Below are 9,100 nucleotides of genomic sequence, written 5' to 3'. Positions count from 1 at the left end.
GATGGAGACAACAGAAGGCAAACAGTGGTCGGTGCATCCCCTCAGGAGCTTGTTTACCCAACTGTGTTTGGAAACTCATTACTTTATTATGCATCTCTAGTATCCCAAGCAGGTGATGCTTGCATTTAGGAGCCAATTGTGTGCCTTCCATGCACTGTACATCTAAATTCCCTCCAATAAGCTATTTTAGGTATAGAAAGAGAAGCACATTAAATTCCTGGACCTATGACTTCTGCTGGCTTGACACAAGAGACACTGGTTTGTTAAACCTGGGATGCAGTCTGAGTCCCAGGCACAGGATGGGGGATATGTTTGGGAGCCCTTGGATGATACTGATAATAATAGCTAAAGTTTCTTGAGACCTTAACCGTATGCCAGGTACTCTTGAGGGATGGGGGAGCCCAGGTTAACATCTCATTTCCATTGTTAACAGGGAAAACAGAACTTTGGCTCTCTGCATCTCAGAACTGTCAAGAATCTGCTCTAACCATGAATAATAAAGCTGTGAAAACCATAACCTGGGTTAATTCCTGTAACTACAGGGCATCTGTTTTTAAGAATATGAGTATTCTTGCAGTCATAGGCAAAAAAAAAAAAAAAAAAAAGACAAATTCCATGACCCTGGGGATGTATCTTTTTTGGTTTTACTCACTGTTGATTTCTGTTACCTTAACTTATATCTTCTCCTATAGCACAGAAGTCAGCACACTTTTTCTGGAAGGAAGCAGATATCAAGTGTTACAGACTTTGTGGGTCATGTGGCTTTTGTCATGTGAAAGGAAAATAAAAATGGAGTCAGTATTGCTAAAATGGAGCTAGGAGGCACTGAGGAAGTGGGGTTTATGGATGAAATCTGACCTTTTGACCGGTTATCTTTTTTTTAAAAAACTTACTTATTATTGGCTGCACTGGGTCTTTGTTGCTGTGTGTGGGCTTTCTCTAGGTGTGGTGAGTGGGGGCTACTCTCTAGTAGCAGTGTACAGGCTTCTCATTGCAGTGGTTTCTCTTGTTGCCGAGCACAGGCTAGAGTGCAGGCTCAGTAGCTATGGTGCAGGGGCTTCATTGCCCCACAGCATGTGGAATCTTCCCAGAGCAGGGATCAAACCTGTGTCCCCTGTATTAGCGGGTGAATTCTTAACCACTGGACCAGCAGGGAAATCCTGAATACTTATCTTAATAATACAGGCATCCAGAATGTTTGCATAATGTTCTAGAAACTGAAGATATTTATCAGATCCTAAAATGACCAGTGACAGCCATCCCTTAAGGATCAATATTTCCTTCTTGTGTCAGAGTACCACGTCATGGCTGTTGCTTTTATAGAAGCCCTTGACTCTTCCTCTTCTTCAGAATACTCTTTCAGTTTTACCCAATTCTATCTCTAGAACCGCTATTCTTAAGACCCCAAATAAAGTCTTTTGTTATTTTCAGCCTTCTGCTTTTTGTTGTTGTTGTTGACAGTTGCAGTTATTCAACTCGACTCTTGTAGAGCAAAAGCAGCCATACGCAATGAGTAGACAAAGGGAGGTGGATGTGTTTCAATAAAACTTTCTTTGTGAAAGGTGGCGGTGGCTCCAGGACTATAGCTTGCTGATTCAGAGACAGTATATAGTAGGTTCAGTGTATAGTAAATTCAGAAATGTTGATGAAAAATAAGTAGAAAGTTCAAACAAGTGAAATTTAAAATGGAAAACCAGGACTTCCCTCGTGGTCCAGTGGTTAAGAATGTCTCTGCCAATGCATGGGACACAGGGTTGATCTCTGGTCCAAGAAGATCCCACATGCCACAGGGCAACTAAGCCTGTGTTCCACAACTACTGAGCTGGCGCACTCTAGAGCTCATGCTCCATGACAAAAAATGCCACTGCAATGAGATGCCCATACTCCACAACTAGAAAGTAACCTCCACTTGCCACAACTAGAGAAAGCCCATGTGTAACAACGAACACTCAGTGCAGCCAAAAAATAAATGATAAATAAATAAATGCAAAGCCAACCTTTAAAAGTTTATGACAGTAAATACATGCATATTGTAGAAAATTTGGAAAATATAAAACGGTACATTAGGAAGAAAGTAGAAATCCCGACCAAAAGATAGGCCCAGTTAAAAATTTGGTGAATAATTGTTTCTTTTTAGTCATTTTTCGATGCATGCCTTTTTAAAAACTTGGTAAACAACTAGAATTTAAAATATAATATGCATTTGCTCTGTTTTTCTGGAAGGTGGCAGTTGAAGCCAGCTTCCTTTGAAACTCCATTGCAAGGAGCAACTCTTCTGTTCATTGAAGAGACCTCCTTCAAGTCTGCCTGTATCTCTTGAGATCCAAAATCAGATTTCTTCCCATGATTTGAGGTTCTAAAAAATCCTAAAGTGCCTTTTGGATTGCAAAAGATTTACTTAAACATCACAGTACGTTTTCAGCACTGAATGCTTTATTGCTGGTATGTGGTGTAACTCATTTAACCAAAACCTGGCATTTCTTCTCTAGTTCTGTGTGCTTGGAAGTGTCTGGGGTGCTGTTGGCAGAGGCCAGGACATTTTGAGGATTTCTTGTCTAAAATGGGAAAGGAGGTCTGTGATGAATGGTTGAGCCATAGGTGTTAATAACTTGGTGTGAGAGCAAGCCATCAGGAATTTTTTATTTCTATGTCAGAGAGAGCAGGGACTTTCCAGTTCCCCTCTCCTGGGACACGCACACACACATGACATCCCTGCGTGTATCCCTGAGAGTGTTTGATCTGCCCTGCATGCGTGCTCAGTCACATCCGACTCTTTGCAAACCCGTGGACTGTAGCCCACCAGGCTCCTCTGTTCCCAGGCAAGAATACTGCAGTGATTTGCCATTTCTTCCTCCAGGGGATATTCCCGACCCAGGAATCAAACTCAAGTCTTACGTCTCCTGCATTGGCAAGTGGGTTCTTTACCATCTTTACCACTAGGGCCACTTGGGAAGCAAGTGAAATTAGCATTATGAAGAAAATAAAGTGGAGGGGTATGACAGTGATAGAGGCAGGCAAAGGAGGGCAACATTCTATGCTGATTTCTGTCTAAAATGATCTCTTTGCTTTCTTGCTTGTTGGTTTTTAAACCATTTTTTTTTGTCAACTTAACTAAATGAACATTTTCTGTATCGATAAATATATTTCCACACAATCTACATAAAAATTTATATGGTATTCCATAGTATCATACTTTGTTTAATCAACTGTAGAAATTTTAGGCTATTTGCAAATTTTTTAAACTTTTTAAGAAGCTAGAGTTTATGTTTTTGTACAATTATTCTTTCTGATACTCATACTATTAATTCCTTAGTATAAATATCCTTAAATGGAATTTCTGGGTCAAAGTCTGTGCATTTGAAGTAACCAAAGTAGCCAGGAAAGAGGTCTATGAGTGATGCCTTCTGAGTGGAGAGTGATGAGAGGCGGCCATCCAGGGAAGAGTTTGGGACATGAGGACAGAGGGAACAGCAAGTACGTTTCTTAAATGATTTTTCTGGCCAAAGTTCCCCCAGCTTCTCATCTGTGCATTTCCTCTCTATTGAACAGCAACCTGTTAATTATGGGTTGCCAAACAGCGCTGGACTCTAGATTAGATCAGTCTGGAACATCCAGGTTCTAATTAGAAACTCGAGAGCAAATTCAACTTGGAGATGAACAGACTTATTATCATTGAGTGCTGTTTGGACTGCTGTTCAATTCTGGAAAATTCCTGAACCCTTGATTGGCTTCTACCAAAAACCAGAGCTGAGTTTCTCCCCCAGGAACGGTCCTGGAACTGTGTGAGCACAGATATGTCTGGGAGCTACTGGCTTCCAGCAGGTGAGATAAGAAATCTGTTAAATCACAGGCTGATGAAAACATACAAGCAAACACACCGAAAAAAAGTTCAGATTTGTGGTTAACCAAGGCAGGGATATTGGGAGGAGGGGAATTGGATGAAGGCAGTCAGAAAATACTGTGTATGTCCAATTATAAGATAAACAAGTCCTAGGAATGTAGCCTGTAACATGATGAATACACTGTAATTAATACAGCTGTATATTATATATTATACTTGATCTTAGCCAAAAGGCCAAGAAGCGATATAAAAGTTGTTAAGAGAGTAAATCCTCAGAGTTCTCATCACACACAATTTTTTTCTGTTTCTTTCATTTTGCATCTATGGGAGATGATGTTTACTAAACTTATTGTGATAATCATTTCAGGATGTATGTAACACAAATCATGACGCTATATGCTTTAAACTTATAAAATGTTCTATGTCAATTACATCTCAATAAAACTGGAAGGAAAAAAGAAATTTGTTAAATCATTTTGCAGTTTCATCCGAGGGAAGGTAATAGGTGTGCTGGAGCTGCAGCAATCAAGTTTGGCTCCTTTGGGGGTGGTGGAGAGAAGACTGGGAGAGGTTATGTATTTTTCATTCACTACTGACAGAGGTATTTCTTTAGGTAATATTTGCACTCATCAGACTTGTGGAATGTACCAACATTCTGTGCTGTTTGAACCAGGACCACTGCCAGGAAAATGCAACACACAAGAATTGTTCCAGTTACGAAGGTGATTTTGCTCCACTAAATTCTTGTTGTGTATGTCAACACAGGGGCCATACCAAACCATCCTACACTGTATACATAAACTGTAAAATATCTTTGCATAAAGACCCTTATGCAACTATATTGATTTAACATAATAAGAAAATGTAATGTACAATGTGTTTGTACACCAGCAGAAAACTGGTGGAAAAAAACTGTGATGGTTAGTCATTTAGAAATAGACTACAGAGGCATTTACTCATTTAGTGAGCGTTGTTGAGTACCACCATGTGCTGGGCAGTCTTTTGGGTAATGGAAGTAGAAAGATAAATAAGACACATTGCTTGTTCTCAGAGAGCTTGTTGTCTTTGGGGGAATTGAGTCAAAGCTTTTGTAGTTGTTGGCTGTTTAGCTTTGGGCTTCTTATCTCTGAGCCTTGGTTTTCATGTCCACAAATTGACAGGCTTCAGCCAGGTGACTGGTGGGGTATTTCCAGTACCAGTAGGGTATTTCCAGTGATATTGTGAGGTTAGCAAAGGAAGCCCAAATAGGGCTGCATGATTGGAGCAAGACAGTCCATGCTAATGGAGACAGGGAAATCTTCCAGGAATGAGATTCAGTAGAATCTTAGATAGTTTATGAAGTCAGCTGTGAACTTGAACTTCGATTGAAATTGGCTTGGTTTCTTAATTAAATAAAAACCCTCGTGCAATTCTGCTTGAGGTGAATTCTCTGGTCTATTTTTTTAAATTTTATTTTTTAAGGATTTTAATTTTTGTTTTGTATTGCAATATAGTTGATTTACAGGGTTGTGTTAGTTTCAGGTGTACACTAAGTGACTAATTATCCATTCTTTTTCACAAGCACATCTATCTATTATTTTTTTAAAAAATATATATTTATTTATTTAAATTGGAGGTTAATTACTTTACAATATTGTATTGGTTTTGCCATACATCAACATGAATCCGCCACAGGTATACACGTGTTCCCCATCCTGAGCCCCCCCCCCACTCCTTCCTGTACCAGATTCCTTTTCCATATGAATTATTACAGAATATTGAGTAGATCCCCCTATGCTATACAGTGGGTTATTGTTGATTATCTGTGTTATTATATAGTGGTGTATAGGTGATAGTTCCAAACGCATAATTTATTTCCCCCCCTTCCCCCCACCCCCCGCTACATTTCCCCTTTGGTAACAATAGTCTGAGACTATTTCTGTGTGTGTGTATTTTATATAAGTTCATTTGTATCTTTTTTTTTTAGATTACAGTTATAAGTGATATCATATGATATTTGATATTTGTCTTTGTCTGATTTACTTCACTTAGTATCCTCTCTCTGGCCTTTATTTTTTAAGATAAAAAAAGAGATGCATTCTTAGAACTGCTGTTGCTGCTGCTAAGTCACTTCAGTCGTGTCTGACTCTGTGCGACCCCATAGACGGCAGCCCACCAGGCTCCCCCATCCCTGGGATTCTCCAGGCAAGAACACTGGAGTGGGTTGCCATTTCCTTCTCTGTTCTTAGAACTAGTGACTGTAGAACTTACTGGTAAGTTTCTAGGTAAATTTCAGATTGGGTTTGGAAACACAATTTTTAAGTAAGTAGAAAGAGAAGTAATGATCTAGCATGGATTCACAAGGCAAAAGCCATTCACTGATCAATCAATTCAAGAATTACATTTAGTTTTTGAGGCATATTTATGTGTATGTTTTAGGTATCATTTTAGGTACAGTGGATTGAACAGTGATTAAAACAGTTAAAAGAATTTTTTTCTTCTCTTGTGGTATTTGTATTCTAGAGGAGGTAAGAGGAGTAGCAGAAGAAGATAAGATAAAGATAAAGATAAGATAAAGAACAAGATAAGTAAAGTGGTTAGAGTGTGAGATGATGGTAGGTCATATGGAGAAAAATAAGCCAAGGAAGGGGATGATAATACTCCCGTTTCTTTTAGTTTTAAAAAAGGTCGTCACCTGGGAATGAGAAATGAGTGCCTAGTGATTATGAAATCTCCTTTTGGGGTAATAAAAATGCTTTGAAACTATATAGAAGTGATAATCATACAACATTGTGGTTGTAATATAAATGCCAATGAACTATGCATAAAAAATGGGTAATTTTCTGTTATATGAATTTTTTTCCTCGATAATAAAAGTCATCAAGACAGGATTTTATTTTATTTTTTTTCAAAGTGACATTTGATAAGGACCTGAAGGAAGTGAGGGAGGGAGTCCCTTTTTCCTTTAAAAAAAAATTCCATATATGAATAAGTGAGATAATACTTGTGTTGGAAATATCCAGTGATGCATACCTGATGGATTACCCGTGACTCAGGACCAATGCTATATGACCAGGGCTAGTTCATCTGACCCCACTGTCATGGCTATGACTGAGATCATCTCCAGGCAGAAGCCAGAGGTGGACTGCCCAGGCAGAGCCTCGGAGGTCTCCTGTGGGTGGAAGATGAGCAACTTGAGAGGCTGCGCATTATTTGAAGAAATGATTTAAATTGTTGCATGCAACTGGACTAAAATTTATTTTTTTATTAAACTTTTAAAATAATTATTTATTTGGTTGCACTGGATTTAAGTTGCAGCATTTGGGATCTAGTTCCCTGACCAGGAATTGAACCCGGGCCCCCTGCACTGAGAGTGCAGAGTCTTAGCCGCTGGACCACCAGGGAAGTCCTTGGACTAAAATTTATTCTTTTTCTTTTATTCCTGCTCCATAGTCAATGGGGCTGCTCCATAGTCAGTGATGAGAAGTACTGTATCAGTAATGAACTGCACTTTATTTGCATGTCTGAGAGGTAATGTGTGTAAACTTGAGAACCCAAATCAGTTGTATGTTCCAAGCGCAAGATGCTCCAAGCGCCTTGCAAGCAAATATTTTGCTTATCATAAATAGTAATGGGCATTCTAGGGCTGTGGCAATGAAGTCTGGCTCCTTTAGGGATGGTGGGGAGAGGATTGGGGAAGGTCATTTTCTTTTCATCTACTACTGACAGAGGTGTTTCTTTAGGTAATATTTACACTCAGTAGCCTTCTGGAATGTACCAATATTCTATGCTGTTTGAATCTGGACCATTGCCAAGAAAATACAATTCATAAGAACTGTCTAGTTAGGAGAGTGTTTTTGTTCTACTAAATTCATATTGTATATGTTAACACAGGGGGCTATACCAAACCATCCTACACTGTAAACATGAACTGTAAAAAAAAATCTTTGCATAAACATCCACATGCGGGTATACTGATATAACAGGAAAATATTAAATACAAACTGTCCATCAGTAGAAAACTAGTGAAAAAAACTATGGTTCATCCAAATAATGGAATAATGGTACATACGATAATAATGCAGTTGTTAAAAGACGGAAACAGTTCTACACATACCGAAATGAGTAACCTTTGTGATATATTATGAAGAGCTCTGCATTTATATATGCTTCCATTCATATAAAATGAATCTATAAATCCATATGTATATATATATTCTTACCTATATCTATATCTACACCTATCTAAAACAATGTTAATTTCTATTTTGCTGCTTTTATATAAACAGAATATTTCTGGTAAGCTGTGTAGGAATTTAATACTCTTGGTTGCCTTGAGGAGGAGACTGATGGATAGGATAGGTGGGGAAGCAGACAGAGAGAAGAATTATTCTTCATTTGAAATTCTTTCATTCTATTAGATTTAAAAATAAATATTTTCACATATTACTTGTTTTTCCAAAAAATTAGAAATGATTGGATTAAAACACATGTTTTCATGATTGGGAAAAAAAAGCCAACCACACATAAATACACAGTACCTAGGGTTGAAGGTTAGTTATTTTTTAAAAAATTTTATTTATTTATTTTAATTGGAGGTTAATTACTTTACAATATTGGTTTTGCCATACATCCACATGAATCCGCCACGGGTATACACGTGTTCCCCATCCTGAACCCCCTTACCTCCTCCCTCCCCATACCATCAAGCAGAATCTAGTTTTTACTAGATTGCAGCTTGAAGATTTTCAGCTTTTCTAAACTGGTAGATATAAAGAGAGGCTTCCTCCTCACCCCGCAACTGGTTGAATCCAAAATGTGTTATCCTGGAGGAACCAAAAAAATGGCAGGAAGAGAGGAAAAGGGGTGGGGCAGTGAGAGACTTCTGACTCCTCTGCCACTTTAGATTGTCAGTGGGGTACCCTGACATAAGCAAAAATTTGTAGACAAAACTTGAAATAACCTAAAGGTGTGAAAAGAGGGAAATGGAAGCAGCATTTATTAAATACTTTTTAGGTTTAGGACCTTTGCAAAAGTATTTTCCTTAATTCTTACAATATCCCATTTTGCATATAAGGAAACTGAGGCTCACACAGTAGAGGAATTTGCCCAAGGTCATCCAGCCAGTGAGTGGGATGTAGGGTCTGTAGGGCTCATTCATCTTAAGATCTTTTCATTACATCATGATTTGCAGGTTAAGGTTTGTCTAGAGCAGAAGGACAGAGAAGGCAATGGCACCCCACTCCAGTACTCTTGCCTGGAAAATCCCATGGATGGAGG

General features: G+C 38.5%; 1 non-coding gene across 1 annotated transcript; it reads right to left on the bottom strand.

Moving 5' to 3' along the window:
* Nucleotides 1–7,152: 7,152 nt before the first annotated feature.
* Nucleotides 7,153–7,225, bottom strand: TRNAE-CUC. The gene has a single exon. It is a non-coding gene; the product is annotated as a tRNA-Glu (tRNA).
* Nucleotides 7,226–9,100: the final 1,875 nt, after the last annotated feature.

The sequence above is a fragment of the Oryx dammah genome, unplaced genomic scaffold (genome assembly GCF_014754425.2).
Source record: "Oryx dammah isolate SB20612 unplaced genomic scaffold, SCBI_Odam_1.1 HiC_scaffold_2, whole genome shotgun sequence".
NCBI lineage: Eukaryota > Metazoa > Chordata > Mammalia > Artiodactyla > Bovidae > Oryx > Oryx dammah.
The sequence above is the reverse complement of the archived record's forward strand: the minus strand, read 5'-3'. Positions and strand labels throughout refer to the sequence as shown.